We start from the raw sequence: 27230 nt of genomic DNA, 5'->3' as shown, positions 1-27230 counted from the left end.
TAATAGGATTGAGCCGAACATGTAGCTTGAAAAAAAATAATTATGATTTCTCAAAACTAGAAAGTTTGAGCTTTATCTTGTTTAAAATTTTGAAATTTTTCTTTTGATCCTTTAATTTTTTCCGCTAGTGTCTTTAATTAAATAAAACTTTTTTTATAAATAGGGCCGTTTTCAAGCAGTTTCAATTTAAGCGGATTTTTCTTAAATTACTTTTTTCTTGCTCATAACGTCATAACTCTGAAAATATCATTTAAAACTATACATCCGTTTTTGAAAAACAAACACTAATAAACGTGGGTGAACAAAAAAATAAATTGTTTTTTCCTCCAAAATTTAACACAACAAAATAACCTCAATCAAGAAGACCGAACAAGTGTGCCCCTGTCATGTTTATATAATATAAGGAGCCTATTTCAGAACTTAATACACTGTTTACATCAGCTACATCAATGACTTTAATTGCGGAGGCCTGTTGGACTTCACGAAGCATTTTTTGAACATTTACACTATTTAAACCATAAGAAATATTTCCCGAATTTCAATCGGACTCAACTATTGGCTTTTGAGGTTGCTGATGTAGCTGATGTAGTTGATGTAGTAGCTCTGAAACAGGGTTCTGATGACAAACAATCGAATTTGTAGCGATTATAAGTAAATACCCGTTTTTACCCTCGTTTTGGTAAATACCCGATATATACCCAGGGTATAAACCCACAAATGGAATATACCGGGTATTTGCCCATCACTACTCCTCCCTCGTTAACTAAGCGACACCTTTGCTTCGAAAGCAATATGCATGGCTATGTACAGTAAATAAACCCACATTTTCGAACAAATTAAATTCAATTAGAAATTGGAATACACTATCGTTGTGGTTTGAAGCGTTTTTTTAAATTATATTTATGGGTGTTGTAGATGCGATGAATTAAATTTAAAAATCATTTGTTGCAATACAAAATAGATTTTCAAAAATTTTTCCAAAAATCGGGGGAAAAATAAAAAAAGCTTAACAATTTTAGCGAAGTACCGCGTTCTTATTTACGGTTTTGGTCTAGTTTTTGGTGTGCTAAACATTAACTAAAGGTGCAAAACAAAATTTCTCACAGCATGAAACACATGTTCTCTTTTTTTCGTTATTGGCTTACTACGCTGCAAATAACAATTATTGGTTTCGTACCAAAAATCCATATTCCGTTGGAAAATAGGTACATGAAATCAGCACTTTTTGAAGGAACGAAAAAATATTTTTAAAAATTTGTAGGAAACCTATCATTTAACAACTTTATTTTTTGTGTCTTAGATGTGAATAGTTACTAGAACTAGAACATCGTTGGTCATTGTTAGTGTTCTATGTCTGCTGTGTTTGTATATTTAATAGTTTGAGAAGCTGTGGTTAGGTATATTTCAGCTTTGTGGAACCTAAGCAAAAAAATATACATCAATACAAAAAATGTTGCATACATGTAGGAGCAATGAATAAGCTCGACTTGGTGTTATATGAAATCTTTCCAAAATATGTAAGGATATTCTACACCTCTCCAAAACTGCTAAGGGTTGTTTTTTTTTTGAGTTGTTTTGTATTAGGTAGTTTAAAAAAAAAAAAAAAACAATTATGAAAAAAAAAAAAAATGAAAAAATATAAAAAAATGACAAAAAGAAAAAAAAAGACATTGGTGCACGCACCGGTACTCGAACCAGGGGGTCTGAGATGTGTTCAGCATCTCTATCCACTGGACTACGAGGCACCTAGAATCAACTTGGTCGTAATAGAAGCTTATAGCAGTTCTTGGTATGTTAGGTTGAACAAAAATAGGTAGAAAAAAAGGTAAAAACAAAAAAAAACAAAAAATTAATGTTCAAGGACAAATTTTCTTATAAAATTTTCGAAATTCGAAATTTTACAAAAAAAAATTTCACATATACAGTGAAATATAATATCAAAAAAAATCTTAAAATCGGTGAATTTTGACCAAAAATGATAAGAAATATTACACATATTTTTGAAAAATTCAGAAATGAATTTTAAGATATTATTTGTATTTTTGTGGTCAAAAACCATTGATTAAATGACTAAACGGAAACTCAAATATTTCGTCCATGATTGTTTTGAGAGTGTATGTGTGAGGGAACCTGTGAGTCTACTCAAGGGTATAAATAGTTCAAGAAAATCATAATCTTTCCTTTTTTTGGTGATTTTTCCCGTACATTACACGTTATACGTTATATCCGAGTCAAAGATACAAGAAGTTTTTTTTACAAGTGTTTTTTTTTCAATTTCAAGTTTTTTTTAAAAAAAGTTTAATTTAAAGTTTTTTTTTCAAGTTTTTTTTTACAAATAATTGTTATCTTAAAAAAAAACAATACCTACTTTTGTGCGCAAAACCCAATTATTTTAAAAGGTGAGATTTTTTTTAATTGAGTTGGCTTTACATTTTACCCTAATACTTGCCCTCGTGATTTTTTTCTACCAGGTGCTCCAGGTGGAGAAAATTCTAATTGTTTTAATTAACACCTACATACATTAATTTTGTGTTTTATTAAACATTACTGCTTAAAATTAAAGGTGAGACATTTTTCGTTTACTCGCTCTACGTACCTAGATACGAACATGTAAATTAATGTGATTTTTCAATCAGGTGCTCCAGAGTAAAAATCGATCGAATTCGATTCGAAACAAAAAAAAAAACCGACCATCCAATCAGACTTTTTAAAGTCTAAAAGTGCTCTTTTTGCTAAGCCACACAATATCGCCCAAGTTCAGAAAAAAAAACTATTTGACTCGCAGCCTGAGCAAACAAAAAAAAATCACCCCCAAAATCTCCATCTTGGAACCTTTTTATTTAAATGTGTAAAAAAAAAAGTACATATTTTTATTTTTTTGATCCTGTTTAAAAATCCTGCAAGGACTAAATAAAATTAACAGCAAAAAAAAAAATACAACACACACTCTCAACTCAACAATCAAAATCATCCAAACTTTCATCCTCGGAAAACATCCAGGAAAACATCTAAAATTGCACTTATAACCTAAATAAGCAATATCCAGGAAAAACATATAAAATCATCTTCTACCTGAGCCTTCATCTCATCACGTTTCAAAAAAAAAAAATCATCACAAAACCTATAAAAGCTAAGTACCTAAAAATCTTTCTTTCAAGTAAAAAAATAAAAAAAAAGTTTTATAAATCTTAAATTATTGCATATCTACTATTTGACCTTGTACATTCAATTCGTTCAAATTTCTTTTTTCTATTTTACCCTATTTTAGTCTAGCTTTAAAATAAATAAGCAAAATCATAACAAAACAACAACAAAAACTCAATCCTGCGATGGTGTGCACATTATCAGGAGGAAATGACCAAATGTGAATTATAAACAACGAAGAACAAAAATACAATTCACCACTGTAACACATAAAAATATGCAAAATTGCAAAACAATTTGTGGGGTAAGTGAGAATATTAATTTATTGATTGAAAATTTGAACGAACGAATATAATTTAATTTAATTTAAATAATTTTTAATTGTTGCAAATTTAAACATAAAAGATAAAGATATTTGAAAAGTGAAAACAAGAAAGATACGAAAGATAAGAATAATAAGATTAAAGAGAAAGATAGAAAAAAATATATATAGAGAAAAAGAAAGAAAAAAAAGTACACTGAAACTTTCTAATTGATAATTTTTTTTGTTGACATTGCTAAGGAAGGTGTCATTGTGATTTTTTTTTATTAACTTTTTTTTGTGATGATTAATGAATTAATATTGAATTCATATTAATTTGAAATTTAACTATAATTATTTTATAATCAAATTATATTTTTTTTATAAAAAAATTTGAACATTTATACATTTTTCTTTATTATCATTTTGGCTATAAGTGATTTGTCGAAACATTTCGTATTAGGTTCTATTGATATTTTTTTTTAAATTTTAATAAAATTTGTTGTACACTTCAATTAAGAAAAAAACATCTTTTATCTTTACTGAGGTTACTTACATATGGATGGGTTAATTTTATTCTGCATCGAATTTAGTCATTTTTTTTTTGTTGTGAATTTGATAAGATGACTTTTGCTATAAATTTTTTATTTTGGCTTTTTGAAGTTGAAACCATGATTATGGTTTAGGTTTTTTTTTTTTTCAGGTGGATGTGGCTCTCACAAGAGTGAGCTATAAGGCGATAACGGCAAAATGAGAACTTAGTTTATTTTTTTGTTTTATTTTGTTCTTTTGGGGTTGCTACAAATATTGAGGCCGTGGTAACTAGGTTGGTCACATGGACCTGCTCATAGAGTAGGAATGTGTGACACTATAGGGTGGGATAGTCCTCTGAGAGCAATACATCTGGCTCTCCTCACTTTAACAAGGAAACAAAATATTTTCAGGTTGTAAAAATAATAATGGACAAATCAGCTTCGCGATATTTTTCGTACAATTTTCAACGGCATGAAAAAGTAACGGCCGTCCAGTTCCCTGGCTACAAGAATCCCCCCACCGACGAGCTAACCTTTGGCCATGCAAGCATGCCGCGCGGTTAGGGAACAGGACACCCATCCACTTTTGCTTCCATGTAGGTTTTAGAGTCCCTGTAAGCTCTGAACCCTACTGGTAGTGTATGGAGTGGGTGGTTTTGGGGTTGAAGTTTTCTTAAATTTTCATCTCCGACTCGACAACATCTCGAGAGTACGTTACAGGTGGCGCCCAACGTGGGGCCCGATTTTGTCTTGTTTTTGAAAAACTTAAAAAAAATTTATAATTTTTTTTTGATTTTTGAGTCGCGTTGGTTCAATGCAAGTTGTTAGTGCTAAATTATTTTACATTCAATTCTTATTTTTTTTCTTTTAATTTTTTTTTTCTCAATTTTAAATTTTTTTATTTTTCTTAATGGCATCAGGAAAATAAATTCGAGAACTTGACCAGTAATTGGGTGAGATCCTCGATTAGTCTGCTGCAGGTATCGATTATTTCCTGGTTGATTTCATTTAATATTTTTTTTTGCTTTTCTTAAATTGTAAATATAATTTTTTTTGGTTTCTCAGTTTGAGTAAGGATAAGATGTCCAGTAGATGGGTGTGATCCTCGTCTAGTCTGTTGCTTCGGACCTTTTCTCTCTCTGTTCCTTAAATACTTATATTTCTCTTACCTTTCAAATTAGATTTATTTTTTTTCTTTCCTTTTTTGGTTTTATCTTTTGACCGATAGTGTGGCTGGGAGCCTACTAGTTCGCTGCAAAAGATAAACTTAATTCCTTTTCTATTTCTAATATTTAACTTTTTTTAATTAGATTCAGTTTTCATTTTCTTTAACTTACATTTTTGTTTAATCTTTTGACCGATAGCGTGGCTAAGAGCCTACTAGTTCGCTGCAAAAGATTAACTTATTTATGTTTGTTTTTTATTCAAAATTTAAATTTTCATATAAGCACTACAATCTTCAAATTGTCCACGTCTTCTCATAATTAGAAATCGAAGATACTGTTTACTTGTGAGTGAGTATATAACAATCGTTTTCGTCGTTTAGCTCGGGTGTATTCTCAAAACGTAGAGTCACATCCACCTACATCATGAATATTGAGTACAAAATACATTATATATTTTGTTTTGTTTCAACTAAGATTTTTAGTTGAAAATATCATTTTAAAAATACATATTTCAAAATATAATTTTTTTTACTTTACATTTTTCTTTGGTATTAAAAAAAAAAAAAAAAAGATCCTTTTTTTTAAATATTTTGAAAAACTTTTTTTGACATTTTTTTGTTTTGATTTATTTTTTATAATTTTTCTATTGATTTCATTTGTGATTTTTGATTTAATTTTTTTTTGTTTCGGTAAAGTCGCTTTCCTTTTTTTTGATTGATTTTTTTTTATTTTCGAATCGTTTTGAAAATCGTAAAAAAAAGAACAATATTTTTCAACTATTTTTGATATTTTTTTTTTAATTTATTTTGTTTTCTGAATTTATTTTTTTTTGATTTTTTTTTGGCTTTCTAATTTTTATTTTTTTTTTAAATTAATTTTTTTTTGTATCTATTATTAATATTCGATTTATTTTTTTTTTAAACTTAATTATCTTCACTTAATTACAATTTTTTTTTTAATTGTTTCAAAAAATATTGTGCTTTTTCGGTTTATATTTTTTTTTCAATTGATTTTTTTTTAATTTTTTTTTTTGATTTCGATTAAATTTTTTTTCTTATTTTGTTATTATTTTTATTTTTATTATTACCTTTTTATTTTTATTTTTTTTTAATTTGATTAAAGCTTTGATTCGTTTTTTTTATTTGCATATTGGGTTTTAAATTTTCGAAAAATTAATTTTCAATTTTTTTTCAAACCAACAAATTTTCTTAATTAACTTTTTTGAGCTTCGTTTTAATTTTAAGTTTTTGTAATTCGGTTACAAGCTTTCAAATTTCAAGATAGGTGATGTTGTATATAAACGAAATTTTATCCTTAGCGACGCATTCAAAAAAAGAAATGCTAAGTTGTGTCCAAAGTTTTTGAAGGCTAGAATTAAAAGGCAACCATCTTTACGAGTTGGAGAATGAACAAGGACAAATACTGGGAATATTTCATTCGAAAGACCTCAAAAAGTAAAACAAAAAAAAAGTGAACTCAAGGCTAACTCAGTCTGAACACGAGACACTTTATCCTCGGGCGTGGGTTTTTCTCTTGATAGAATTACATTTTCAGGTTTCTTTGCATTTTCATTTTTAAGCTTCGTAGCATACAAAATGAAAATGTTTTGTAGGAAACCTATCATTTAACAACTTTATTTTTTGTGTCTTAGATGTGAATAGTTACTAGAACTAGAACATCGTTGGTCATTGTTAGTGTTCTATGTCTGCTGTGTTTGTATATTTAATAGTTTGAGAAGCTGTGGTTAGGTATATTTCAGCTTTGTGGAACCTAAGCAAAAAAATATACATCAATACAAAAAATGTTGCATACATGTAGGAGCAATGAATAAGCTCGACTTGGTGTTATATGAAATCTTTCCAAAATATGTAAGGATATTCTACACCTCTCCAAAACTGCTAAGGGTTGTTTTTTTTTTGAGTTGTTTTGTATTAGGTAGTTTAAAAAAAAAAAAAAAACAATTATGAAAAAAAAAAAAAATGAAAAAATATAAAAAAATGACAAAAAGAAAAAAAAAGACATTGGTGCACGCACCGGTACTCGAACCAGGGGGTCTGAGATGTGTTCAGCATCTCTATCCACTGGACTACGAGGCACCTAGAATCAACTTGGTCGTAATAGAAGCTTATAGCAGTTCTTGGTATGTTAGGTTGAACAAAAATAGGTAGAAAAAAAGGTAAAAACAAAAAAAAACAAAAAATTAATGTTCAAGGACAAATTTTCTTATAAAATTTTCGAAATTCGAAATTTTACAAAAAAAAATTTCACATATACAGTGAAATATAATATCAAAAAAAATCTTAAAATCGGTGAATTTTGACCAAAAATGATAAGAAATATTACACATATTTTTGAAAAATTCAGAAATGAATTTTAAGATATTATTTGTATTTTTGTGGTCAAAAACCATTGATTAAATGACTAAACGGAAACTCAAATATTTCGTCCATGATTGTTTTGAGAGTGTATGTGTGAGGGAACCTGTGAGTCTACTCAAGGGTATAAATAGTTCAAGAAAATCATAATCTTTCCTTTTTTTGGTGATTTTTCCCGTACATTACACGTTATACGTTATATCCGAGTCAAAGATACAAGAAGTTTTTTTTACAAGTGTTTTTTTTTTCAATTTCAAGTTTTTTTTAAAAAAAGTTTAATTTAAAGTTTTTTTTTCAAGTTTTTTTTTACAAATAATTGTTATCTTAAAAAAAAACAATACCTACTTTTGTGCGCAAAACCCAATTATTTTAAAAGGTGAGATTTTTTTTAATTGAGTTGGCTTTACATTTTACCCTAATACTTGCCCTCGTGATTTTTTTCTACCAGGTGCTCCAGGTGGAGAAAATTCTAATTGTTTTAATTAACACCTACATACATTAATTTTGTGTTTTATTAAACATTACTGCTTAAAATTAAAGGTGAGACATTTTTCGTTTACTCGCTCTACGTACCTAGATACGAACATGTAAATTAATGTGATTTTTCAATCAGGTGCTCCAGAGTAAAAATCGATCGAATTCGATTCGAAACAAAAAAAAAAACCGACCATCCAATCAGACTTTTTAAAGTCTAAAAGTGCTCTTTTTGCTAAGCCACACAATATCGCCCAAGTTCAGAAAAAAAAACTATTTGACTCGCAGCCTGAGCAAACAAAAAAAAATCACCCCCAAAATCTCCATCTTGGAACCTTTTTATTTAAATGTGTAAAAAAAAAAGTACATATTTTTATTTTTTTGATCCTGTTTAAAAATCCTGCAAGGACTAAATAAAATTAACAGCAAAAAAAAAAATACAACACACACTCTCAACTCAACAATCAAAATCATCCAAACTTTCATCCTCGGAAAACATCCAGGAAAACATCTAAAATTGCACTTATAACCTAAATAAGCAATATCCAGGAAAAACATATAAAATCATCTTCTACCTGAGCCTTCATCTCATCACGTTTCAAAAAAAAAAAATCATCACAAAACCTATAAAAGCTAAGTACCTAAAAATCTTTCTTTCAAGTAAAAAAATAAAAAAAAAGTTTTATAAATCTTAAATTATTGCATATCTACTATTTGACCTTGTACATTCAATTCGTTCAAATTTCTTTTTTCTATTTTACCCTATTTTAGTCTAGCTTTAAAATAAATAAGCAAAATCATAACAAAACAACAACAAAAACTCAATCCTGCGATGGTGTGCACATTATCAGGAGGAAATGACCAAATGTGAATTATAAACAACGAAGAACAAAAATACAATTCACCACTGTAACACATAAAAATATGCAAAATTGCAAAACAATTTGTGGGGTAAGTGAGAATATTAATTTATTGATTGAAAATTTGAACGAACGAATATAATTTAATTTAATTTAAATAATTTTTAATTGTTGCAAATTTAAACATAAAAGATAAAGATATTTGAAAAGTGAAAACAAGAAAGATACGAAAGATAAGAATAATAAGATTAAAGAGAAAGATAGAAAAAAATATATATAGAGAAAAAGAAAGAAAAAAAAGTACACTGAAACTTTCTAATTGATAATTTTTTTTGTTGACATTGCTAAGGAAGGTGTCATTGTGATTTTTTTTTATTAACTTTTTTTTGTGATGATTAATGAATTAATATTGAATTCATATTAATTTGAAATTTAACTATAATTATTTTATAATCAAATTATATTTTTTTTATAAAAAAATTTGAACATTTATACATTTTTCTTTATTATCATTTTGGCTATAAGTGATTTGTCGAAACATTTCGTATTAGGTTCTATTGATATTTTTTTTTAAATTTTAATAAAATTTGTTGTACACTTCAATTAAGAAAAAAACATCTTTTATCTTTACTGAGGTTACTTACATATGGATGGGTTAATTTTATTCTGCATCGAATTTAGTCATTTTTTTTTTGTTGTGAATTTGATAAGATGACTTTTGCTATAAATTTTTTATTTTGGCTTTTTGAAGTTGAAACCATGATTATGGTTTAGGTTTTTTTTTTTTTCAGGTGGATGTGGCTCTCACAAGAGTGAGCTATAAGGCGATAACGGCAAAATGAGAACTTAGTTTATTTTTTTGTTTTATTTTGTTCTTTTGGGGTTGCTACAAATATTGAGGCCGTGGTAACTAGGTTGGTCACATGGACCTGCTCATAGAGTAGGAATGTGTGACACTATAGGGTGGGATAGTCCTCTGAGAGCAATACATCTGGCTCTCCTCACTTTAACAAGGAAACAAAATATTTTCAGGTTGTAAAAATAATAATGGACAAATCAGCTTCGCGATATTTTTCGTACAATTTTCAACGGCATGAAAAAGTAACGGCCGTCCAGTTCCCTGGCTACAAGAATCCCCCCACCGACGAGCTAACCTTTGGCCATGCAAGCATGCCGCGCGGTTAGGGAACAGGACACCCATCCACTTTTGCTTCCATGTAGGTTTTAGAGTCCCTGTAAGCTCTGAACCCTACTGGTAGTGTATGGAGTGGGTGGTTTTGGGGTTGAAGTTTTCTTAAATTTTCATCTCCGACTCGACAACATCTCGAGAGTACGTTACAAATTATTTTGCTTGTATATTTCAAAAAACTTTTTTGAACGTATTATTTCAAAAATTTCTGCTAGTTAACTTTATTAGTACAACTCTATCTATCATTTTTCTAACTTATATAACTTTTTTGAATGTTCTCACTTTTTAAAAATTTCCAATAGTTGCAGTGTGAAATTTTTTGATATAACTTAAAAATTGAGTTCGACAATTAAAAAAAAAAAAAAAAAACAATTTAACCAAAATTATTCACTTTTATGTGAGTCCGAATACAATTTGACAGGAATAATTTATTTTTGAAAATTTAGACATAAAACGAATTTGGTAAAGCAGGAATGGGTAAGATTTTTTTTTTTTTGGTAATTGGTTTAAAAATATATTTTGAGAAGTTTTCGAGCATAGGAATAATTAAAAATGTAAAAAAAAAAAATAAACTAACCTTTGATAGATTATATCGATAAATTTCACAAATTTTTAATTTTTTTAGCTTGAATTAATTTAAATCACATTTACAGAATTAAATTCATGTACTCTTACGACTAAGTATTTTCCAAAAAAATCACAATTTATGCTTTTTACACTATGCAACTATGTTGCTTATTACCACAGAATTTAATAATACTTAATCATTTTCTCACAATTTTCTGTTATTTAAAAAAACTCACACACATTTTGTATAAACTACTGGAAAAAAAAATTAAACGCAAAAACCGCGTTAAAAATCACGTTAAAAATTACACTGCAATTACTGTGCCACCCACCGCCATCACCCGATATTTATATCACACATCATATAAACGTTCGCACTTCAAAGGGAATCGTCCTTCCGTAACGACATCAACACACCATCATCACTCGAAAAGAGGATAACACGAAGCAACAACAACAACACGAACGAAAAATATCCTTTTCCCATCGGACGATTAAAAAAACCCACCAAACAACCGATTTGGGATCCAGCAACGAAATGCCAGAATCCTGCTGGCTGGCCAGGCCACTTAGCATTCCGTTGTGGAACAACCCTCTAAAAGTTTATACGAGAAATCTATATACAGACACCAAAGTCCTTGTGAAAGGAACAACCCTCCTTGCTAAAGATATAGCGCCACAAAAAAAAAAAAAAAAACGACCAAACCAACGAACAAAAAAAAAAAAAAAAACCAAAACAATTGTTTTGGGGGACTGGTTGGTGAGATTCCCACAGACTTTGTACCACGTGCGGAGGTAGCCAACGTCTCTGATACTCATGATTAAGACCAGAAAGGACGAATTTTGTGGACAATATGTGGATGCTATTTGAATTTCGCGCCAAAAGAACTTTATGAATGATGTAGATTTAGTTTCAAAACGCATGCGGATTCTCTCAGGACAAGACGAAGGTACATCCAAAAAGTAAACAGACGACAACACTCGAACTTATTTATATGGGAGTCGTGTGGCAATCGTCAAATGGAGAAGTGCCATTAAGGAGTCTACATCCATTTATAAGAAAAACACCCAAATGTGTCCTTTTTTCGGGTTTTTGAGAGTAAAAGTTAGTCGAGAATAAAAACAACACGTAAAGGCGACTTCTGGTTGGGGATGTTCCTAGATAAACAGGACGAGTGCATCCATTTTACTTTTGGGAGTTTTGTTGGTTTTTCCTTTTGTTCTTTTTATTTTTGTATTTTTTTTTTTTTGCTTTTCGGAATAATATAACGAAAAAAAGGTCCTGTGTTATTTTTTTAACCATCCCATGTCGACATAAGAAATGCATATTTAGTGGAGTGTTAATAATCTTGTCCCGGAGATTGGGGTTGAAGGTGTGCTGGGTAGTATCCTTATAATTTTTTTTTTTTTCTGTATCTGCACTCTTGGGATATGTATAGATAGATCGAGAAGTCCTTTTGTCTTTCAAGGAAGTATAAACAGGAGGGATAAGTATAAGAAAAAGAATCCAACTTACTGTGAAAGGTGAAAGTTTGAGATGATAATTTTGTTATTCAAATTCATTTCTTCTGTTTTTTTATTTTTTATTTCTGAGAGTGGGCTGGGGCGATATCTTAAGACAGGCCAGGCCGGCTGTATTTTATGTGCAAAAGTCGAGACGTTTATTCATTTCCGCATATTTTCTTATTGTCTTTAGGATTTATTTTATTTTTTGTCTTGTTTTTTTTTTTTTGACGTGTGATGAGGAATGGTGGTAAAATCAGGGTTTGAATATTTTAATTTAAACCATAGTTAAATAAAAAAGGATATCCGTGATTTCATACAAAAAAAAAACTAAATTACAATTTCAGTTTGGGACTATTGACAAAGCTGTGGCAGGAATTAATGAAGTTTAATTTATAAACCGTCATGAAAAAGAAGAGACTTAAACAAATATATATTTTTTCAACTTGAAAATTCAACCATCGAGAGGTTTGGTTAAGTATTTCTTTTTTTTTTAATTAATAATAAATAACTTTTGAAAATGATTTTATGCTAAATTAACACTAAATGCGATTGAAAATTAAATGTTTATGTTGTTGTTTTTTTTTTTTTTTTTTTTTTTTGAAAAAGTTGTGTCCTTAAAAGGATATTTTTGGAGAAGCGGGGCATCGATGCCCGTACCTCTCACATGATAAGCGAGCGCTCTACCATCTGAGCTACATCCCCGTTGAAATCTGCTGACCAATAGTTTATTGAAAAAAAAAAAAAAAAACTATGAAAACAACTTGATTTCAATTCAATTTCGTAGTGTTTGTGGGTTGAGGGTCTGATTTATTTGGAGAAACATAATTACCATTTTAAACGCGTTATGAAGATACATAATGTAATTGTTGTTGGCTCGATACCATTACTAAGGAAGTATTAACAAAAGAAAAAAAAATATTACGTATACGCCACAGTGTACCAGCATTTATCTAGCTTCATACAGTTTAGAAAATACTTAACACATTCAAAACATAAAATATTATTAAAAATATTAACTTTTTTTAAGATGAGATATTTCAATATTCCAACTACATATTTTATTCCGCTTGCTTTTTGTGCCCCATTCTTTTTTCGACCGACAAGCTCGTTTTTTTTTTATTTAAAAAAAAAGTGTGTATCCTTAAAAAGGATTTCTTGGAGATGCGGGGCATCGATCCCCGTACCTCTCACATGCTAAGCGAGCGCTCTACCATCTGAGCTACATCCCCATTGAAATTTGCTGACCACTAGTTTACTGAATTTCTTGTAGTCATTGTGGTTTAAGCGACTGTATTATTTAAGATAATTATCATTTAAAACACGTTTCTGAAAATATACAATTGTTGTTAATTCCATACAAAGCAATAAGAAATTATAAACAAAAGAAATTAAAATATTACGTATACGCCACCGAGTACAACATGGGCGATTGATCTGCACTATAAATGGATTGGAACAATTAAGTTTCAACTTATTTTGTTTTTGTTTATAGAATCTGCTATCTTTGTTTCTATATCACACAGTTTGTTTTAGTTTATTTAAAAAACTTTATTGGCCGATCTCATAAGGATTTATAAGGCTTTTAAAATTTTAAATGACGGTTTTTTGTATGGCACAACCGTCATTTTAAGATGTAAAAGCCTGATAATTGTTTAAAAGGGCTTTATGAAATTGACCATAAATCTCATAACACAGACTAAAATTGCAAAAACAGAGAGAGAGACACTTCAGAACAGGTGTGAAATATTAAATATGAAATATTCAGAAGTTTTTTCTTAGAAATTAAAGTAACTTTTGAAAAAAATATTTTTTTTTCATTCTATTTAAGATAAAACGAAACACTTAATTATTAAGACCTTAAAGCTTACAACATCCAACTTGTAGAGAAGTGGACTTGACCCATTATTATTCTGAACGCCTAATATAAAAACAAAACATACGACAGGATGGCTGTTATTGAAGGACTGAAAACATTAACATTTACGTACAAACTGGTGGTTCTCCTTTAACGAATAATCTTTCAGATAAGGAGAAGGATTAGAAAAATGATGGATTTCTTCAATCTTCAATGAAAAATGAATACAGTCCAGAAATAAAATTTGTGAGCTTTAGACAGGAAGTGAGCGTTAAAGTTCCTCATATTAGTATATTATCGTAAATATTTTGAAAATCAAGAGAATTTAGAAAAAATAATGTTGTATGAAATAAAAATTCATTCAATTTTTTTCTCTTAAAGGAGATGAGGAAGGAAATATCAAAAACTCTTTTATATGTACAAGACATTTGCCCGTACGCATAAAAAATACTTAATATTAGCAATAGGATATTAATAAGTATAAACTAGGTTTGGTATGCACAAAATGTGGATAAAATAGTTCAGACTTTACAATTTTTCAAAGTAAAAGCATTTACTATTTTTTCAACATTTTTGTGGGTGGATACTATACTTATAGGGCATTCAATATGCCTTTCAGAAGTGAACTTTTAAGCTTTTCAGTCTTTCAAATCTTGGAATAGTTTTTTTTTTTTTTAAGCAAAATTGTCTTGGGATTTGATAATTATAATTGTTTAGTTACGATAACATGTGAAATTAGTTTATTTGTGTGTCAGTTTTAGGAATAAAAAAGTTGTGTCCTTAAGAAGGATATTTTTGGAGATGCGGGGCATCGATCCCCGTACCTCTCACATGCTAAGCGAGCGCTCTACCATCTGAGCTACATCCCCGTTATAAAATTGTTAACCACAAATTTCTTTGAAAAAAAAAAAAATTATAAAAGAATTCAATGGTTTAAGCTACTATGAGTAGTAAGCTTAAAATTTTATTATTCCAAACACGTAGTACAATGCCAATGGTGTGCAATGCCACAAAATGGCACTAAAAACAATTTTTTGGTTTCACTTTTATTTTGTTTACATTAAAGAAATCCTATCTTAACTTACTTTGCTTTGTATCTGTACATAAAAAAAACAATGCATATGTAATTTATTTTTTATTTTTTTTTTTATTTGATAGGAAAAATGAAAAAATAAAATGTGGGAATGGACACAAAAAATAGAACGTATACGCCACAGTGTGTCAGTTAATAAGTTTATGTTGATTTATTATTCATCATATTTGCGAATGAGTTTTTTTTCTGCATTATATACAGACATTATGTACATTCAATATGTTCCCACACTCAGGTTAAAAACAGAGCTACAAGTCTATATCAAGTTGCAAGATCACATATTGCCCACCTTAACTACACCTACCTACAATTAGGAGCAGGTACAGGGTACACTAGACTGGGCCATAAAAATAAAATATTTTTTTTTTTGAAAGTTACTTCGAAAATCTTGTTCAGGATGATGAAAAAATAAATTGCACGACTGGGGTCGCACGTACTTGCTCTTATGGTAAAAGTTACTCTAATGTTAAAGTTTTTTATTGAAAAAAATTAGGGAAAATTTGACATTTTCACGGAATTTCGTTAGTGGTACAAAAAAAATAAAATCCGTTTTTATAAATAATAAAATACCGTTTTAAATGATCTTTTACAAAAAACAAAGTATGCCATTTTATTTCTAGTATAAAAAGGAATTTTTAGAAAAAAATTTTCGAAAATCGTTAGAGCCGTTTTTTTAAAAAATTATTTTTTATATATAAAAATTTTCTAACATTTTTCAAAAAAAAAGTTGATATGCAATTTTGAATAAATAATTAATTTACACATAAAAACAAAATTTCAAATTTTTTCACCAACTCGTTTCCAAAAAATTGATTTTTCAAAAAAAAATTTTGAAATATTTTTTAAAAATCCAAAAATGTGGTTTTTGAAAAATTTTAAATTTTTTTAAATAATGATTGATTAAACGTTTCTGTATTAAAAATTTGGTCGAAATCTGTTATGTCGTTTATGAGAAATTCATAAATCAAAAAAACCGTTCTATGGCAGGTACCGTTGATAACGGTACAAAAAATATTTTTTTTATTGTCAAAGAAGGCTCTTATCTGTAACAGTAAGCAGAAAAATTTTAATCAAAATCGTTAGAGCCGTTTTTAAAATAAATCAACTTTTCTGTTTCCGTTATATGACAGGTACCGTTAGTTTTGGTCCTAAAAAAAAAACTTCAATTTCTCCTCTAGGGAATCACTCAAAACTGTTAACTACCAAGTTTAAAGAAAATCCCTTCAGTAGTTTAGGATGTAGCTCGAGGTTCTTACAGACAGACAGACGGACAGACAGACAGACAGACAGAATTGCCGGACCCACTTTTTTGGCATTCTCCATCATCGTCAGAGTTGGGTAATCGAATCGTTAATTACATTACATGTAATTACAGGGTAATTGCATTGTAATCGAATTACTTTCCCATTACAATGGAAATGTAATTCGAAATGCAATTACAATTAAATTACCGTGTAATTTTATTGTAATTACATTATGAAATTACAAAAGTAATTGCATTGTAATTAAATATTTTGGAATTTGAAAGTAATTATATTGTAATTGAAACTCTGAAATTAATTTCTAAATTAAATTAAACATTTTATTTTAGTCAAATGAAACAAAATCATTCAATAAATTAATTAATATTAGCTGTGTTTTATTATTCCCGTGATCTAGATCAGATCATTTTATTTGTTAGCTATACAATAACAAAGCAAGATCCTGCTTTTTTTTGTAAGAGAAATGAAAACAATATGATTTGATCTGGATCACGAGAATAATAAGACACAGCAATTATCATATTACGCGAAAAGTTACAGTAAAATTACTGGTAATTTATTATTGCTTTAAGCAAAACAAACTTTTCAAAGTTTGTGTCCGATAACTTATTTCACCGCAGTGCATTATGCCCGCAAATGAAGAAAATCTTTCAATGGGAGCGACGACGATTGAAGTATTGTGTTGTACATCAGGAACAATGGCTTTGCAACTTGCTACATGCAACTTCCCACATGCAACTTGGCACATGCAACATATGAAACTTGCCACATGCAACTTGCCACATGCAACTTGCCACATGCAACTTGCCACATGCAACTTGCCACATGAAACTTGCCACATGCAACTTGCTACATGGAACTTGCAACTTGATAATCGGAATTTTGAAAAAAATGAAAAATTTTTTTTGATGCCCAAAGGTAGCGGGACTCCAACCTACATTTGGGTACAACTCTATCCCTGTAGGTGCACGCGTTCTCAAACCGGGAGAACTTAAAGGTCAAACAAAAGTTAAGCCCGATTCTGAAAAAATAGGCATGATGCGGTGGTTTAAAATGGAAGATGATTTTTTAAAAATCTGACAATGTGCAAAGCGTAGGCCCATGACACAAGCTATCATTTGGCATCACTCCCAAAAATTGCTCTCAAGCGGTTAAGCTTCGCGGAGCGTTGAAAGGTTCGGGGATTTTTCGAAAAAAAATTTTACCCCAACTTTCAAACGCAATTATCTCGGAATTTTGAACAAAATCCAAAAACCGGATTATACCACTATTGGGTAGCTGAGAATATAACCTTTCATATGGCACCACCCCCATGTCTCTAGGTCAAAGCGTTCAGCTCCCAGAAGCTTTTTCGCGCCCCCAACTTCCAACGGCTATATATCGGAATTTTGAAGAAAAAAAATGAATACAAAATTTTTGATGCCCGAAGGTAGCGGGGACTCTAACCTACATTTGGGTACAACTCCCATCCCTGTAGGTCCACCCTTTACATGTGGCATGTGGCATAGTTTTTCTTTGAAATGTTGAAGGTTTAGATTTTGGTTTTATTTTGTTTTTAAAATATAATTACTTTAAAATTACAATTTTAATTACAATGCAATTACTTTTGTAATTTCATCGTTTTAATTACAATAAAATTACACGGTAATTTAATTGTAATTGCATTTCGAATTACATTTCCATTGTAATGGGAAAGTAATTCGATTACAATGCAATTACTCCACTAGTAATTGCATTGTAATTAATTAGTAATTAATTACAAATGTAATGATTACTCCCCAACTCTGATTCATCGTAATGTCATGTAAAATTGTTATCTCGAGTTCGATTTTTTTTACGAATCCTAAACTTGCCCTATAGTACCTATATCGCAAGTAAAAATTTTGTGAAAATTTGAGCCGTTAAAAAAAATTTTAAGAGGGATATCATCGATGTTTTTTATTTTTATACATGATATGATGTTTTACAACAGAACTGCTAGACGATCAAAGTAAAAAAAAAATTCTGTTCATTTTTTCTTATATAAAATTAAATTTCCTACAAAAAAGATCTAATTGAAAATTTGTAGTAATTTTCCCTAAATTGAGTTCTAAAGAAGTTATTCACGATTTAAATCGAGAAAAAAATTAAAAAATCAATTTCAATTTCAAAATTTTCTAATTCACTGAAAATTCAATATTTTAAAATTAGCAAGATGTTTTCTTGTAGGCAGGGCCGTCTTTAACTATCCTGGGGCCCTTGGGCACACATGAATTTGGGGCCCTTTTGGTAAGTAAAATAAGTACAATGGTTGGCTTAAACCTTAAAGGCAATGGTTATGGTTAAAAAGGGGTGCCAATATATCGTTTCATATAAAGTAAAGGGGCTGCCAATAATACGTGCATCGAGACATCAATCGTTGCCACTACCAATAATTGTACCCTGTATCCGTTATAAGTTTCAGTTTGAAGAATTGGAAAAAGGAGCTCAAACGGATTGATAGATTTGCTAAAAACTCGGTACATACGATTTCTACGTAATTTTCAAGAGCCGTTTTTTTATTTTTTGCCTTTTTATTTTAATGTCTCTTTTTCAACGGATATCTCCAATATAAAGTTTTCGAGATATTGCAATTTTCTCAAAAACGGATAACGATTTTGCTTTGAAAAAAAAATATGTTTTGCTGCAAATAAGGCCGCACTTTGGAAAGAAGAAAAATATTTTTTGGACCGTTATTAACGGTACCTACTTGCCATAGAACGATTTCTTAATGAAAACGACACAACCGATTTTAATGAAAATTTTTACATAAAAAGGTTTATACTGATATTAAAACTAAGAAAACTTAAAAAAAAAAATTATTTTGGAAATTTTTTTTTTGTGTGCCGGGGATGACAGCAACATGTCGCGACAGTGCCAGCACACAAAAAAAAAGTTGTATGTACTAGGAACCAGACCTATCTTTCTAGTGCTTGGACCCGCTGAATCCGAATTTCAAGTACGTTTTTCTCGGTCACCCTCCAGTTTTGAGAAAAATGCAACAATGACCCCAAAAAAGGTAAAAAAAACTTCCTTTTTTTGAGTTTTTTGCATTTTACTCAAAACTGGAGGGTGACAGGGCCAAACAGACTTGAAATTCCAATTCATAGAACATATAGAAAGATAGGTCTGGTTCCTGGTACATGACACTTTTTTTTGTGTGCCGGTGTTATTTTTGGATTTAAAAAATAAATTTTTTTTTTTTTTGAAAAACAATTTTTTTAAAAGTTATTTAATGAATTTTATGTGTCAATCTTTAAATACGAGAGCAATTCGCAATTCAAATTAAAACCATTGTACCATGGTGTTTTCCATTGAACCAAAACATTGATGTACCGTCGACGAGCCGACAATAGTTTTTTCGTAAACATTTTCCAACGGAAAATGTATTGATGTTTTTTTGCCGACGAATTGATTCTTTTTCGTCTTTTAATACGAATTACTCATATTTTTACACTGATTTTAACACGCACTACAAATTTGACAGTTTTGCAAACTTCAAACGAAATTATTATTTAAGGAAAAAGATAATGGAAGAGAATTCGTTGTTTTTATTAATAAATAATAAATAATCTTACCTACAGTGGAAAAAAAGGTATTTTTCTTGTTTTTTGAAAATATTATTGTCTTATTTTTTTTTTGAAAATTGAATTTGGGTTTGGTGGTTTGGATTTAAAATTTTGTCCGCATACAACGCCACATAGTTTGTTTTCTTTTTGAAAACATATATTTTCCGTATAGGTGTAGAAAAAAATTTATTTGATTGTTTGGTTGCCATATAAAAACTAAAATTTTTTGGTAGATGGTCTGACCGACAAAAATGTTTTGAGAATATAATATTCGTTCCTTCGGGGCCCCCTGAGAATGGGGGCCCTGGGCACGGGCCCCGTGTGCCCTTATGGTAAAGACGGCATTGCTTGTAGGGACTTAAACGTTCTATAAAAAGTTTCCTGGCAGCAAATTAATTGCTTTAACCGTTAAGAAGATATTCGTATCAAAACCAATGTCCACTGATTTCAATAGTTTTCTTATGACAAGTATGCATTGCGATTTGAATACGATTTTCATCTAAACGGTTAAAGCAATTAATTTGCTGCCAAGGAACTTTTTATCATCAACATCTTGCTAATTTGAAAATATTGAATTTTCAGTGAATTAGAAAATTTTGAAATTGAAAATTGATTTTTTAATTTTTTTCTCGATTTAAATCGTGAATAACTTCTTTAGAACTCAATTTAGGGAAAATTACTACAAGACCTTTTTTGTAGAGAATTAAATTTCCTATAAGAATCTGTCGTGGTTTTATTTTTCTATTCACTTATTTGTTCATCACAAAATTCCAAAGTGAAACAGTCAAATTGAAAAAATACTTCGATTTAAAAAGCTTAATTACTCGAATACGGCTCGTCTGACGAAAATTTTCAATTAGATCTTTTTTGTAGGAAATTTAATTTTATATAAGAAAAAATGAACAGAAATTTTTTTTACTTTGATCGTCTAGCAGTTCTGTTGTAAAACATCATATCATGTATAAAAATAAAAAACATCGATGATAGACCTCTTAAAATTTTTTTTAACGGCTCAAATTTTCACAAAATTTTTTTTCATCATCCTGAACAAGATTTTCGAAGTAACTTTCAAAAAAAAAAAATATTTTATTTTTTTGGCCCAGTCTAGGGTACACCCTTTATTTTTATTATCTTTTAAAACTCCAGCTTCGATAAATTTCTTAATAAGTAAAAAAGTAAGTAGGTACACAGACTGATGATAAGAAATAGTTGTCAAATATTTTGATTAGTACGGAAATAACAACAAAAAAGAATCAATTTCCGTTTTTTATTTATTTATTTATTTATTAATAATTTAACTCCATACATAAATAAGAATTACGTTCTTTTTCTCTTGTACAGGAAAACAATTGGTTTGAAAATTTAAATTTACAAATAAGTAAAAACACTAAACAAAAAAAAATTAAAAAAATAACAAAATTGCATGTACTCGAGTCATTGTATATATTATTAATCAGTAGCGAAATGTTGAAATATTAAGTTTTTATATGTTTGATTTTGACGGAGATTATTCCAAAGGTGAATTGCATAAACAAAAAACTGTCGACTGCTGGCCAAAGATTGATATCTAGGTGGAACTATTGCATGGGTTCTTTGAGAGTTATTAAATTTAATTTTTGAAAACAGATAGTTTGGAGTTCTTGTTGAAATAATTTTTTGTAGTGCAAAAACTGTTCTAAATTTTAACAGAGCTATCAGTGAGCAACCATTTATTTGCTTAGCATAAGTAGAAAAGTGGTCATATCGACTCAAATTGAAAACATATCTTGCGCAACTATTATAGGCGACATTTAACTTCGATAGTGATTCAGCATTAAAATTTGAAAATAGTTCACAACCATACATAACAATAGGCAATACAAAGGTCTTGATTAATTTTAGTTTTACGGCTATAGGCAAGTAAATTTTGGTAGGACTCAAACCTCGAAGAATACAATAATATATTTTTGATACTATGCTATTGATATGATCTTTCCAATTCAGATTCTGATTAAAGTATATTCCAAGATTCTTTGCTTTGTCTACGAACTCAATAGGAACATTGTCTTTATTGAGTGATGAGGGAAAGACAATTGTTGTACCTTCAAACCTTCATTTGGGAGATATTCATTGTAATACAGATTTTCATCCATTCGTTAAAGCCATGGTTCTTGATAATGTTTGAAAATTTCTACTGTATAGAGTAAGTAAAAAAAGAGACAAGACGGGGGCTATATATTGGTTTAATGATCAAGTCCTGGAAAAACTAAAACTACAATGTTCTGACTTGATAGATTTTGTGGTGTTGTCTCCATGTTGTATGTTTTATGAATATATAAATTAAAAACAAAATTTTTTATTGAAAATATAATTATTATTTTATTTTAAATTTATTTTATTTTTAAACTTAATAGTTACAACATTTATTTAAAATTTGATTTTAATTAATTTTGCGACGCGTTTCGGATTACTTATCCATCATCGGACAGAGGTGTAGTTGACGTTTTGAAACGTTTTGACTTCACCAGTTCATATGAAGAGAAAAAAAATATAATAAAAGGAATTTATAATAAAAGAATATCTCCTGATTTTGATAAAAAGGATACTTTTGGAGATGCGGGGCATCGATCCCCGTACCTCTCACATGCTAAGCGAGCGCTCTACCATCTGAGCTACATCCCCATTAAAACTTACCATCAATCGTCCATTTAAAAACTTAGTTCATTCCGAAGAGGAGCAATCAGAGTAAAATGCCAATCTAGTGACCATTCTTGGTTTTGGTTATTGTCATTTCACACACGTCTACTGTGCATAGTGAATGCATGATATTTATCTGAGAGTTCCAAACCAAACAAATCACATCTGCTTGCTTGAAGTCAACGCAAGCAAACTTGCTATGCAAAGTTAGCGTACTTCTTAGTGTGAACGTAAACAAAATATCAATTAACCGGTTACTCCAATTAATTGAAATAAGTAGGTGAAGTAAATTTTGATTGTAATTTCTTTCTCTTATTTTTGAGTTGGAAATTGGTGGTAATTTTCAACGGGGATGTAGCTCAGATGGTAGAGCGCTCGCTTAGCATGTGAGAGGTACGGGGATCGATGCCCCGCATCTCCAAAAATATCCTTTTAAAGGACACAAAATTTTTTTGTTCTAGAAAACTAAAAGCTTTTAATATTAATTTGGTTTCTATTTGAGTTTGAAACGATCTCCGCCAGGATATAAGCTCAAAAAAGAATCCTGGTGGCATTTGGATGGGTAAACGGTACAAGATTTTTTCCAACTTTAAATAACGGAAAAAAAGGTAGCTGATGGTTTATTAAAACTCGACCGCAAGTGTTGATTCATATAAAAAACATGTTGATAAAACATGAAACCTGGCAAATATAAAAAGCATCTATAAAGATTTTGTTCCTTCATACTCGATGAAAGTATGAAAAAATAAGAAACTTGAAACTGTTTTTTTGAAGAAACAATTTTTGGAGTTAGTACCTACGCTGTTGAAGTAAATGAGCGATATGTTAATAATTACGTCCATAATTCTCTTCGTGGTGTTTCTTTCCTTTAAATATTTAAAACAATCTTCGTATAATGATACACTGTGGCGTATACGCAACATTTTATAGGTTTACTGGCTTGAAACGTGTTTTAAATGACAATAAGTAAACCAGTCCCTCCAAGCATAATGATTTCGAAATTAAGTTGAATATAAGCTTATAGTTAGCAATATTTAATGGGGATGTAGCTCAGATGGTAGAGCGCTCGCTTAGCATGTGAGAGGTACGGGGATCGATGCCCCGCATCTCCAAAAGTATCCTTTTTATTAAAATCAGGAGATATTCTTTTATTATAAATTCCTTTTATTATATTTTTTTTCTCTTCATATGAACTGGTGAAGTCAAAACGTTTCAAAACGTCAACTACACCTCTGTCCGATGATGGATAAGTAATCCGAAACGCGTCGCAAAATTAATTAAAATCAAATTTTAAATAAATGTTGTAACTATTAAGTTAAGGAGATATTCTTTTATTATAAACTCCTTTTTATATATTTTTTTTTCTTTTCATATGAAACGAAGATCTTTATTTTAAATATTCAAAATTGTAAAAACATTCACAAATGTACATATGTTCACGATTTCACATCTGAAATTAGTCAGGTCAGGACATTGTAGTTTTAGTTTTTCCAGGACTTGATCATAAAACCAATATATAGCCCTCGTTTTGCCTCTTTTTTTCTTACTCTACATATGTATATAGCAGAAGTTTTTTAAATTTTCAAACATTATCAAGAACTATGGCTTTAACGAATGTATGTTCGTATTTCGTTGAAAATTAGTATTACAATGAATATCTCCCAAATAAAGGTTTAAAGATACAACAATTTTCTCAAAAACGGAAATTGATACTTTTTATTATTTCTGTATTAATCAAAATTGTTGACAACTATTTCTTATCATCATTCTGTGTACCTACTTACTTTCTTACTTATTAAGAAATTTATCATAGCTATAGGTTAAAAAAAAAAAATAGATACAAATAATGAGTGTATCTGGTCCTAATTGTAAGTAGGCGTAGTAAAGGTGAGCAAAATTTGGTCTTGCAACTTCATATAGACTTGTAGCTCTGTTTTCAACCTGACTGTAGGAACATAAAGTTTGTATATAATGCAGAAAAAAAATTCATTCGCAAATATAAGTTAATTAATTAATTGACACACTGTGGCGTATACGTACTATTTTTTGTGTCCAATCCCATTTTTTTTTTTTTTTTTTTTTTTTTTAATAAAAAAAAAGAAAACTATATTGGATATGCATTGTTTATTTTATGGGCTGATACAGAGCAAAGTAAGTTAAGATAGGATTTCTTCAATGTAAACAAAATAAAAGGTAAACCAAATAATTGTTTTTAGTACCATTTTGTGGCATTGCACACCTGCATGTACTACGTGTTTGGAATAGTAAAATTTTTAGCTTACCACTCATAGAAGCTTAAACCATTGGCCATTGAATTCTTTTATAGTTTTTTTCAAAAAAAATTTAAGGTTAACAATTTTATAACGGGGATGTAGCTCAGATGGTAGAGCGCTCGCTTAGCATGTGAGAGGTACGGGGATCGATGCCCCGCATCTCCAAAAATATTCTTTTATTAGACTGATTTTATTCATTTTCTTTAATAAACTACTTTTTATACTACACTGATCGGCAACGAAAATAGAGCTTGAACCAAACCATATTTTTCAAAAGGATTTTTGTGTGCTGATTCCGAGTCCGAAGTCAAAATCTCTTTGGTACGTCACGTTTTCCAAATATAGTTTTTGAGACTTAAAAGCGAAAATAGTGATGAGTAGTAAACAGCACACTCAAGTTAATTTAAATCACCTTAAAGAGTTTTTGCTCCCGACTTTTTTTTTTTTTTGTTTGTTGCCGACCAGGAAGATTTTTTCCAAAGATCTGTGTTGAGTTTTTAAACAAGGACACTTTTTCTTTGCTGAACGGACTATGAAAAGTGCTTGGTTGAGAAAGTAGCAATTTTTTGATTTTAATCCCTTTAAAAAAAAAAAAAAATATTGCAGTTCAGCAAAACAAAATATAAAAAATCTTTTCATTCATCGAATTGAATTTTCCATAGAAGATGACAACACCTCTAACGCCTTAAAAAAAATTTAAGGTCAACTTTAAATTTTCTACCATTTGTTGCTTGAACTCAATTACCTAAAATTGAATATCTAAATCCAACGAAAAATTCCATCCACAACAACATTCAATCTCATAACTCTTTTCGAAGTCAGGAGAAGAAAATTAAAAACAAACTAATAAATGAAAACATCCCGTTGCTGTGCTATAGGTTGTTTTGTTTGTATTTTACAAGTTATGAGAGACTCATTCACCCACTATACAACAGAGATTACCATGTCGCATGTAAAAGGAAACATCCTAGAATCAAGAGAATGTTATCGTTGAAAAAGTTTTTCACTCTTTATGCTACAGAGAAGCAAAAAAAGAAATAAAAAAATATAAGCACAATCCACAACGACGACACGGTTTATATCTCTACCTTAGACGACGACGACGACGTAGCTGACGATGGAAAAACAACAATCCACGACATCTTCCTGTTCAACGACGAATAATATTCAGATGAGTCCTCTGGAATTTGACCGGACTTTCTCCGACTTTGGACACATCGTCGTCGTGGTCTCCGTCGTCGTAGTAGAGTTGGTTGTCATCATCATCGTACCGAAAAATTACTTTGGTTTCGCGCCGCCGGCGTCATCGACGTCACTTCCCACTCACCCACAAAACAAAACAGAATGTTGAAAGATCCAACTTCAAAATCCTTTTCGCCAAAAAAAACTCATTCCATTCGAAGGGATAAATGAGCGCATATTGAGCAACAAGCAGAGTTACCTAGTGATTTATAAATACCGTTTTTAGGAAGCTAATCTTTCTACTAATCTTTGCTACTGGAATTAGGATTTGTTTTCCTGACGAAAGAAACGTTTTTAAAAAAGGAGCTTTTAGTCCAGTAAATAAAGGAGTTTTACCCTACAAAAGGTCCGGTAGTTCTAAATTTTTGATATGTTGTTAGGTATGGTTAGTAGATAGAAAAACCAAATTTCCACAACCACGCCCCCTCCGCCCCCTTCAGCATCACCGAAAAACCATAGAAATCTGGCACTTTTTTCACTTTTATGCCCATAACTTTCTTCTGGTGCATTTTATTGAAAAAAAGTTGTTGGTAGACTTGTAGAAAACATAATTTCCTACGAAAATGACCTTGGTAGTATTTTTATACATCCAAAAACAACGAAGTTATGAAGCTTCCAAAAACATGTAAAATTTCGGATTTTGCAATATTTTCAGTTTCTTGTCACTTAACAGTGCTATAACTCTTTAACAATTGACTTTTACGCAAAAGTCTTCATAATCAATCTTATAGACAATTTAATTACCTAAAATAAAATGTAACCCACTTTGATTTTGTGAATCAAATAACCGAGTTAGGGCTAAAATAGTAAAAAAGTATTTTTGGTAGTTTTAGAAAATTTTTTAATTATCCATTAAATGAAGGATTTGAATCCCACAAAAAGTCGGGTGGTTCTTATTCTATATTTAATCAGGTTCTAATGGTAGATTGAAAAAAAAATTCATAGCCACGCCCCCTCCGCCCCCTTAACCATACCCCAAAAACCAATTCTGCATTTTTTCAGTTTTATGCCCATAGCTTCCTTCTGGTCATTTAAATGTGAAAAATTAATGTGCAAAATTGTAGAACACAAAATTTTCTACAACTTGCACATCCAATATCCACCAAACTAAGAATTTTCAAAAAAAA

At 30.0% G+C, this 27230-nt stretch overlaps 1 protein-coding gene, 2 long non-coding RNA genes and 6 other non-coding genes across 10 annotated transcripts in view; 5 read left to right on the top strand and 4 right to left on the bottom strand.

Moving 5' to 3' along the window:
- The window catches only part of LOC129915139 (GATA zinc finger domain-containing protein 14-like), a 70799-nt gene that overhangs the window by 24529 nt on the left and 19040 nt on the right, over nucleotides 1–27230 (bottom strand). The window lies entirely within an intron of this gene.
- On the top strand, nucleotides 2214–3135 carry LOC129917158 (uncharacterized). 2 transcript variants are annotated; one of them, XR_008772594.1, is made up of 3 exons: nucleotides 2214–2399; nucleotides 2472–2563; nucleotides 2637–3135. It is a non-coding gene; the product is annotated as an uncharacterized LOC129917158 (long non-coding RNA). The 2 variants fall into 2 exon arrangements; XR_008772593.1 differs by having other exon boundaries at nucleotides 2214–2563.
- LOC129917159 (uncharacterized) lies at nucleotides 7695–8631 on the top strand. The gene is made up of 2 exons (XR_008772595.1): nucleotides 7695–8059; nucleotides 8133–8631. It is a non-coding gene; the product is annotated as an uncharacterized LOC129917159 (long non-coding RNA).
- On the bottom strand, nucleotides 13272–13344 carry Trnaa-agc (transfer RNA alanine (anticodon AGC)). Its single transcript has one exon. It is a non-coding gene; the product is annotated as a tRNA-Ala (tRNA).
- Nucleotides 14767–14839, bottom strand: Trnaa-agc (transfer RNA alanine (anticodon AGC)). The gene has a single exon. It is a non-coding gene; the product is annotated as a tRNA-Ala (tRNA).
- Nucleotides 22501–22573, bottom strand: Trnaa-agc (transfer RNA alanine (anticodon AGC)). The gene has a single exon. It is a non-coding gene; the product is annotated as a tRNA-Ala (tRNA).
- On the top strand, nucleotides 22937–23009 carry Trnaa-agc (transfer RNA alanine (anticodon AGC)). Its single transcript has one exon. It is a non-coding gene; the product is annotated as a tRNA-Ala (tRNA).
- On the top strand, nucleotides 23628–23700 carry Trnaa-agc (transfer RNA alanine (anticodon AGC)). The gene has a single exon. It is a non-coding gene; the product is annotated as a tRNA-Ala (tRNA).
- On the top strand, nucleotides 24954–25026 carry Trnaa-agc (transfer RNA alanine (anticodon AGC)). Its single transcript has one exon. It is a non-coding gene; the product is annotated as a tRNA-Ala (tRNA).

This window comes from Episyrphus balteatus, chromosome 3, assembly GCF_945859705.1.
Source record: "Episyrphus balteatus chromosome 3, idEpiBalt1.1, whole genome shotgun sequence".
Lineage (NCBI taxonomy): Eukaryota > Metazoa > Arthropoda > Insecta > Diptera > Syrphidae > Episyrphus > Episyrphus balteatus.
This window is presented reverse-complemented; position numbering and strand designations above follow the sequence as displayed.